The sequence below is a fragment of the Callospermophilus lateralis genome, chromosome 3 (assembly GCF_048772815.1).
Source record: "Callospermophilus lateralis isolate mCalLat2 chromosome 3, mCalLat2.hap1, whole genome shotgun sequence".
NCBI lineage: Eukaryota > Metazoa > Chordata > Mammalia > Rodentia > Sciuridae > Callospermophilus > Callospermophilus lateralis.
In genome coordinates, this window is record NC_135307.1 from 42,590,656 (window position 1) to 42,600,557 (window position 9,902).

Here is a 9,902-nt window from a genome sequence, read left to right on the forward strand (position 1 = left end):
AGATTGTATTAGTATAACAGAATATATTAGCGTATAACAGTTCACTAAATACTTTCAGATCTTTACCTGATTATGACAACTAGGAATTACAGCTTCCATTGTGGAGCATGCACTGTGGGGTCTTTCTACACACTACCTCTTACCACAGCTCCACCTGCAAATCAGTAAAGATAATTTCTAGTTTACAAACAAAACAAGAGGTTCAGAAAAGGGAAGTGACTTACCCATAACTAAAAAGATGAAGAACTCAAGTTTAGGAACAATTTCCTATCTCTAAATCCTTCATTGTACTCTCTGGATCCACATTTTTTTGTGTGTGGAATAGGGAGAAATGTGTTGATAATCCTGATACCAAAATTTAAGAAACGTATTTAATCTCTACCAATTTACTGAAACTATAAATGAGGTCATGCTTAGTATATGGCCTGGCATTTTAAAAGTGCTGGATCAATCTACTAATCTCCAAATCCAGTGATCCTTTAGCTGCTTTCATCCTTTTTCAATCTAGCAGGTTTGGGCACTAATGATTATGACCCTTCTTCCTGAAACTTTATATCCCTGGAGTTCCATGACACTATTTTTCCTGCTTTTCTTCTTAACCCTCTGTCCATGGCTCAGTTTCTTAAATATCATATCAAAAGCATGAACCATAAAGGAAAAAAGCAATAAATTGAGCTTCATCAAAATTATAAACTTTTGTTCACTGAAAGATAACATTAAGAAAATGAAAAGGTTGAGAGGTAATATTTGAAAATCATGTATCTGGTAAGATATGAATAAGCTGCTCTATATGTAATATGAATTGTAATGCATTCTGTTGTCATATATAACAAAATTCTAAAAATTTTAAAAATAAAATAAAAAGATGCATAAGCACTTGGAATGTACATGTGCTCTGTATCCTCTTATAATTCAATAAGAAGGGAATCCAGGGCTGGGACTGTAGCTCAGTGGTAGAGCTCTTGCCTAGCATGTGTGAGGCACTGGGTTTGATTCTCAGCAACGCATGTAAATAAATAAAGATCCATCGACAACTAAAAAAAAATTTTTTAAATGGGCAAATGATTTGAAATTACATTCCACCAGAAAAGATACACATTGCCTAATAAGTATAGGAAAAGATCCTCACCACCATTCATCCCAGAAAAATGCAAATAAAACCACCACGAGGCGAGGTGCCATCCCATTCATTATAAGGCTGTTAAAAAGACAATAGCGATTGAGGCGAGGATGTGGGGGAAATGCTCCTACATTGCTGGTGGTCTTGTAAAACTGTATAGCAGCTTTGGGAAACAGTTCACCAGATTCTTACAAAGTTAAACTTCACAATATCACTCCAAAGTATCTACCCAAGACGGGAGGTGGGGAGGTGGAGGTATGTCCATACAAAGAATTTTACACAGGTGACAATATCAGCATTTTTCAGAATAACCCTGAAGTGGAAATAATCTAAATGGCCATGAGCTGGTAAATGGATAAACACAATGTGGGCTACAATGGAGTACCACTCAGTAATATGAAGCAGGAGAAAAGTGCCAATACATCCAACTGCATAGGTATCTCACTGCATTCCTACTGCTACAGCAAAACCCCATAGACTGGCTAATTTATAAATCATAGAAATGTATTTCTCAGAGTTCTGGAGGTAGAGGATCCAGGATCACAGTGCCAGCAAGTCTGGTGTGTGGGGAGGACTCATTCTTTGCTTACTAGATGACATTTTATTGCTGCAGCCTCCACAGGGGATGAGCATTGGGTCCTCATATGATAGAAGAGAAAAAAAAGATCTAGTAGTTCTCTGGAACATCTTGTTGTTGTTGTTGTTATTGTTATTATTGTTAAGTTGTAGATGGACACAATATCTTTATTTATTTTTATATGGTACTGAGGATTGAACCCAGTACCTCACACGTACGGCAAGTGCTCTACCATTGAGCTACAGTCCCAGCCCCTTGTTGTTATTATTTTTATTTAATTTTTAAAATTTAAAAAAAAAATTTGAAACAATAATTTTATCTGTGGAGTACAATGTGATATTTTAATACATTTGTACAATGTGCAATGATCAGATCAGAGTAACTGGCATATCCGTTAGCTCAAACATTTATCATTTCTTTGTGCTAGGAACATTCAAAATCCTCTCTACTAGCTATTCTAAAATATGCAATTAAATGTTGTCAGTCATGGTTACCTTACGGTGCTATAGGACACTAGAAGCTATTTGTCCTGCCCAATTACATCCTGGCACCCATTAACCATCCTCTCTCCATCCCACCCATTAACCATCCTCTCTCCATCCCCTACCGGGCTTCCCAGCCTCTGGCAACCACTGTTCTTGCTGCTTCTGTGATGTCAACTTTTTTAATGAAGCCTCCTTTTAAGGGTGTTAATCCCACTCAGCCGAGTGGAGCCCTTATGGCTTTATCACTTCCCTAAAGGCCCCACTTTTAATACTATCACCTTGGATTTTAAGTTCCAGCAAAGAAATTTTGAAGGGACACAAACTACAGTAATGGATGACCCTAAAACACATTATACTAAGTGAAAGAGGCCAGACACAAACACTACACATTTTGTTTATATTAAAATTCTAGGTGTGTGTGTGTGTGTGTGTGTATGTGTGTGTGTGTGTGTGTGTGTGTGTACACGCACGCGCGCACTCCTGCATTTAGGAAGCCTGGGAAGGACCAGTGTTCTGGAGATGTGTAGATTTCCTGAAAAGTGGTGATACCCACTTAGGTGGCAGCAGAAGAGAAGGCCCATTTAAAGAAATGATAACTTTAAAGTGGTGCACACCAAGGACAAGTAACATTGAATTACACTATTGTACTGGAGCTTGTCGAATTTCACCCTAGATGTGAATAGTAGATCTTCTTCCTGCCTTACCAATTTTCTTCTAAATGGTCGTTCTGGTTTTTTTTGGAACAATCTCAAAAGTCGGGTTCCAAAGTCATTAGTCATATGCTTAGTAACCCTGGAGAAGAGATTTTTTTTGCATGTCCTTAGCAGTTCTTGATCCATTCTAGAGGATCCACCTTCAATTAGCGAAGGATATGGAGGAAGAGTTTCAGACTACCGGATTGCAGATTTTGGTGAATTTATGAGGGAAAAACAGATTAACTCCTTTTCTAGACCCCAGATATAAAATCAATGGAAATCTTGAGATCCCTTTGGAAGGAGCAAAAGATTAGTTAGAAAAACACATCTGTTACTGGCCTATGACTATTTCACAAACCACCATTTTCAACATGCAAGTGGTAGTTCCATCAGCCAGTGTTATTGTGAAAGAATCTTTGACAGAAGAAGATGTGTTAAACTGTCAAAAAACAAATATACATGGGCTGGGGATGTGGCTCAAGCAGTAGCATGCTCGCCTGGCATGCATGCCGCCCGGGTTCGATCCTCAGCACCACATACAGACAAAGATGTTGTGTCCGCAGATAACTAAAAACTAAATATTAAAAATTCTCTCTCTCTCTCTCTCTCTCTCTCTCTCTCTCTCTCTCTTTAAAAAAAAAAAAAATATATATATATATATATATATATATATATATATATATATATACACACAACTTAGTTGATCTGGAAAGAAAAAATGATCCTCTACCTATTTCCACAATTGGTACCAGAGGAAAGGGCCCTAAAAGAGACGAACAGTACCGTATCATGTGGAATGGATTAGAAACCCTGGTCAGAGCCCATATCAATAACTTGGAGAAATATTAAAGAGTCTTAGAATGTTTGATGGCATGTAGGAGCAAACCCCCAGAAGAAGAAGAATTTTAAAAACGAGGGAGAAAGAGGAAGGACAGAGAGGACAAATCAGAGAAAGCAGTGAAAGATCATGAACAGGAGAAACCTTGGCAAGATTCAGAGAGATTGAAAGGAATCTTAGAACGTGGAAAAGAAGAGTTGGCTGAAGCTGAGATTATAAAAGATTCACCTGACTCCCCAGAACCTCCAAACAAAAAGCCCCTTGTTGAAATGGATGAAACTCCCCAAGTGGAAAAATCAAAAGGGCCAGTGTCCTTATTATCCTTGTGGAGTAACAGAATCAATACAGCCAATTCCAGAAAACATCAGGAGTTTGCTGGATGTTTGAACTCTGTCAATAACAGAACTGAGTTGTATCAACATCTCAAGAAGGAAAATGGGATGGAGACGACAGAAAATGGGAAAGCTAGCCATCAGTGAAGAGTGACTTGAAGGAATTTAGTATATTGCAAAAATATTTGGGGCAAGAATCTGATATAAGTACTTTTACAGCAAGATTGTATAACTATGCTGCCTGGACTGGTTTTTACATTTTCAAAATATTTCAACAACTATCTTTTTTGTACTAATTATAAAATTGGCATATAAGTCAAAAATATACATTTGAGATTTGTCCTTCCAACTCACACAAGTTTATTTTATGGTAAAAGGTGTTCCCTCTGGAAATATTTTTTTAAATAAAAAATTCGTAGGCTTCTCTTCGCCAAATAAAACTATTAAAAATCTGAAAATAAAGTAAAATTCTAGAAAAAAGCAAAAATAGAGTAGGAGAGCAAATAAGTGGTTGCCTAGAGCTAGACGATGGAGGGAGGATTGACTGCAAATGGGTTGAAGGTGTTTGGTGGTGATAGAAATGTTCTAAAACTGGATTATGTCGATGGATATGCACCGTATAAATTTACTAAACATTAAATTGTATATTTACAGTAGATGAATTTTATGATATATAAATCATACCTCAATATAGCTATGATGAATTTTTTTAAAGATGTTAGAATTTTGTACTATTATGTGGGTATTATAATTATCCATTTATTTAAACAATCAGGGACTAGATAACTTTTCTTTTTTTAATTAATTTATTTGTTCTAATTTGTTATACATGACAGCAGAATGTATTTCAGTTCATAGTACACAAGTGGAACACAATTTTTCATTTCTCTGGTTCTACACAAAGTAGAATCACACCATTTGTGTCTTCATACAGGTACTCAGGGTAATGATGTCCATATCTCTCATTCCACCATCATTCCTCCCCCCCATACCCCCTCCTTTTCCCCCCCTTTCCCATATCCAAAGTTCCTCCATTCTGCCCGTGCTCACCACCATTATGGGTCAGCAACCACTTATCAGAGGAAACATTCAACCTTTGATTTGGGGGGCTGGTTTACTTTATTAGCATGATATTCTCTAACTGCAACCGTTTACCTGCAAATGCCATAATTTTATTCTCTTTTAATGCTGAATAGTATTTCATTGTGTATGTATACAATAATTTCTTTATCCATTCATCTATTGAAGGGCATCTAGGTTGGTTCCACAATTTAGCTACTGTGAATTGTGCTGCTATAAACATTGATGTGGCTGTGTCTCTGTAGAATGCTGTTTTTAAGTCCTTTGGGTATAAACCAAGGAGTGAGATAGCTGGGTCAAAGGTGGTTCCATTCCAAGTTTTCTAAGAAATCTGCATACTGCTTTCCACATTGGCTGCACCACTTTGCAGTCCCACCAGCAGTGTATGAGTGTGCCTTTTTCCCCACATCCTCACCAACACTTATTGTTGCTTGTATTCTTGATAACTATCATTCTGACTGAAGTAAGATGAAATCTTAGAGTAGTTTTGATTTGCATTTCTCTAATTACTAGAGATGTTGAGCATTTTTTCATATATTTGTTGATCATTTTTGTATATCTTCTTCTGAGAAGTGTCTGTTCAGTTCCTTGGCCTAGATATAATAAAATAATCAGAAAACAGAATTGCCTGTGGTTTCATTTGGGGGCATGGAAGAACTCGAACAGACACATTGAAGGAAATATGAATAAAATTATTTTGTGATTACATCCCAAAATAATGTGAGCACAATTATAGAAGTAAGAAGACATGTAACCAGTGTAAGGAAGGGAGTTACAGAAGGAATGCTTTACCAGAGTCCTAAGGGAGAGGAGGAGCTGGCCAGAGCTGTTCAGGCAGAGAATGACATCTGGGCAGAGACAGCTCAAGTAAAGACAAAGAGATGAGAAAGTGCAGGGAATCAGACAAGTCTACCTGGGTCCAGATCTTAGCACTGCCAGTTACTGATTAAGTTACTGCCGCAGTCTGGCTGGGCACAATTCAGGAGCCACTTGTCAAAAGAAACAAACTTTATTTTTAGAACCACACACACAGCACCACACAGCTCCTCAGGAAAAAACCTTCAGAGCCCAACTGCCACCACCAGCTTCCCCACTCCTCCTGCTCTTGAGGCCGATTGGCTGGGTTGTGTGGGCGGAGCCAAAAAAGTCCCCCAATGAGCAGCTCCGTGGTCTGAAAGGGTAGGAAAACAGCCCAATGAGCATCACCGCAGAGGAGCCAATCAGTTGGTAGCTAGAAGTTGCTGGGGCTGCTGTGAGCTAATCATCAGCTGGCAGCTGGAAGTTTGCTGGCAGCTGGAAGTTTGCTGGGGCCCATTCGGCTGTGGCTCTCAACAGTGTACTCTGGTTTAACATGATTTGTGCTGTGTGTGTGTGTGTGTGTGTGTGTGTGTGTGTGTGTGTTTAAGTATATGTAACATAAAATTCACCATCTTAACCATTTTTCAGTATACAGTTCAGTGCTGTTCAGTACATTTATAAGGTGGTTCAGCCATCACCACCACTCATCTCCATACCTTCACCTTTTAAAACTGAACTCTATATCCATTAAATAATATCTCCCTGTTTCCCTCTCCTTCCAGCTCTTGGCTGGTAATTACCATTCCACTCTCTATCTCTGTATTTTGACTACTCTACATATCTCATATGAGTAGAGTTATGAAGTATTTGTCTTTTTTGTTTGTTTTGGTTTTGGTTTTGGTACCAGGGATTGAATCCAGACACACTTACCCACTGAGACACATCCCCAGGCCTTTTTATATTTTTATTTAGAGACAGGGTCTCACTGAGTTGTCTAGGGTCTTGCTAAATTGCTGAGGCTGGCTTTGAACTCACGATCCTCCTCTTTCAGACTTCCAAGCCTTTAGGATTACAGGCATGAGCCTGCCTTGTTTTTTTGTTTGTTTGTTTGTTTTTGTTGTTGTTGTTGTTTGTTTGTTTTTTAAGACGAGGAAATGTATATTTGACACTTGTGGTTTCAGAGGTCTCAGTTTACAGAAGCCTGACTCCATTGCTCTCTGCTCTAGGTGAGGCAGAACACTATGGTGGAAGGGTCAGAGGTGGGGATATGACATTCAGGAAGCAGAGAGAATATTTGTCTTTTTGTGACTGCCTTATTTCACTTAGCAGAATGGTGTCAAGTTTCTACCATATTGTACCATATGTCAGAATTTCTTTCCTTTTTAAGACTAGTAGTCCATTTTATGGGTATATCACATTCTGTTTATCAGTTGATAAACATTTGGGTAGTTTCACCTTTTAACTACTGTGAATAATGCTGTTATGAATGTTAAAGTGCAAATATCACTTTGAAGCCCTGTTTTCAATTTTTTGATTATATACCCAGAAATAGATTAGCTGAATCAGATAGTGTCTTCTCTGTTTTGTGCTGCTATAACAAAATGCCTGAGACTGGGTGATTTATAATGAACCAAAATTAATTGGCTCACATTCCTATGTAAGGGCCATGCTAAATGAAAGTAGTTAGTTGGGGGGGAAAAAACATATCACATGATTCCACTTACAAAGAAAAAAGAATAGTCAAATTTATAAAGTCAGAAAGTAGATTAGAGGATGCCTATCATGGGGCCTAGACAATTTAAAGATACTTTCCTATATTACTTGTAGAAAACATTTAGAACTATGATGCACCTGGAACTGCCAAACATTCAAAAGAAAAAATAATCTCACAAATATCTTTCCAGAGAATAGAAAAATGAGGATACTCCTCAACTTATTTTATGATGCCAACATAATCTTGATACCAAACCCTGATGAGGAAGATACAAAAAAGAAAAATTACAAGCCAGTCTTCCTTATGGACATTGATGCAAAAATGCTAAACAAATCACTAGTAAATCATGAATCCATCAATTATCAGGTTAATCTAGAGATTGAATTCTAGTTTGTTTACCTTTAGAAAATTGATTCAGGAATTCAAGATTGATTCAACTTTAGAAAATTGATTCATATAATTCATTATTGAGATTAAAGGAGAAAAATCTCAGTAGAAACAAAAAAAAATAGTATGATTGGTACTAACAGGAATACCATGGAATAAATCTAAATCAAAGATGTGTAAGACCTCTATGTAAAAAACTACAAAACCTTATTGAAAGCCAATAACAGAGAAACATAGTATTCACACATTTAAAAACTCAACATTGTGAAGCAGTAATTCAATATAATACCATCCAAAATAAGTGTGCTTTAATTTTTTTTTGGTCAACCTTGACAATCTGACCCTAAAATTAGGTGTAAGTGCAAAGAGTCAAGAATAATATAAGGAGAAAAGGTAGAGAGCTTGTCCTATAAGACATCAAGATTTAGTTTTAAGTCCATAGTAATATACATAGTGTGATATTAGTCTAAGGATGGACAGACAAATGGAACATAAAGTACTGTGACAGATGACAAAGATGACATTATCAATCAGTGGGAAAAGAGACTTTAGCAAATGATGCAGAAAAGTCCATACCAAAAAAAAAAAAAAAACAAAACACTTAGGGCTGGGGCTGAGGCTCAGTGGTAGACTGCTTGCCTGGCATGTGTGAGTTCAATTGGGTTCAATTCTCAGCACCACATATAAACAAATGAATATAATAAAGGTCCATCAACAATTAAAATTTTAAAAAAGAATGACAACATCCATAAAAAATATTTAATTAAAAAAATGAGGGGGCTGGGTTGTGACTCAGTGGTAGAGCGCTCGCCTCACACTTGTGAGACCCTGGGTTCCAGCGCTCGCCTCACACTTGTGAGACCCTGGGTTCCATCCTCAGCACCACATAAACATAAATAAGTGGAAAAAAAGGTATTGTGTCCAACTACAACTAAAAATAAATATTTAAAAAAAATGAAATTGAACCCCTAGGCTTTTGTTTCCAGGTAGACTTACATCTTTCATTTCATGAAAATGAAATGTCTAAAGTTTTAGAAGGCCATATAGGAGAATATATTTATGACCTCATATTTATTAATAAAGAGAGAATTAAGCATAAAAGCAAACACCAATGAATTCAACTACACTAAAATCATTCCCCTCCACTCATCTAGGACACTATGAAAAGAATAAAAAGAAAAGTCACAGGTACATCTAACTGACATTATATTGAATGTATAAAGAAATGTTGCAAACCAATCAACAAGAAAATAAGATAATCCAACAAAAAATGTGCAAAGGATTTGAACAACCACTGCACAAATAAGGAAAGCCATTAGATATATGCAAAGATACCCAACGTCCTCACTAGTTGTGAGTCACATAGAAATTGTAGAATATCTGTGCCTGACTAGATTGGCATAAATTAAGGAAGTTTGTTAGTGAAAATGTGGAGCAATAGAAATGTTCATTCATTGCTGGAGTAAGTGTAAGCTGAAATAACAGCTAATAAAGTTGAAGAGTCACATCCCCCACAATTCAAGAATTACACCAAAATGCCATTACCTGGAGATGGGCACCTATATACTGTGTAAGAATGAGTCAATAAGCCAGGCACAATGGTGCACACATAATCTCTGCTATGCAGGAGGCTGAGGCAGGAGGATCACAAGACAGATGAGATAGATAGTAGCTGAGATCAACCAGAAGAGTATAAAAATAAATATATAGTTTTTAAGTTTTGAAACTCTCCAAGGAACTTAGCCAAGATTCAGAGAGAGAGGTTAACCTGGAGAATTGAGCCCAAAGTTTAACATTGCTTTTGCCCTCAAGGCACAGGCTGACTTGAAAATCATAGCTCAGAGACTGAGAAGCTAATCCTCAAGTGGTGGCTCCA

General features: G+C 37.2%; 1 pseudogene; it reads left to right on the forward strand.

Moving 5' to 3' along the window:
* Positions 1-1,471: 1,471 nt before the first annotated feature.
* LOC143394621 (integrator complex subunit 13 pseudogene) lies at positions 1,472-4,194 on the forward strand (annotated as a pseudogene).
* The last annotated feature ends 5,708 nt before the right edge of the window (positions 4,195-9,902 follow it).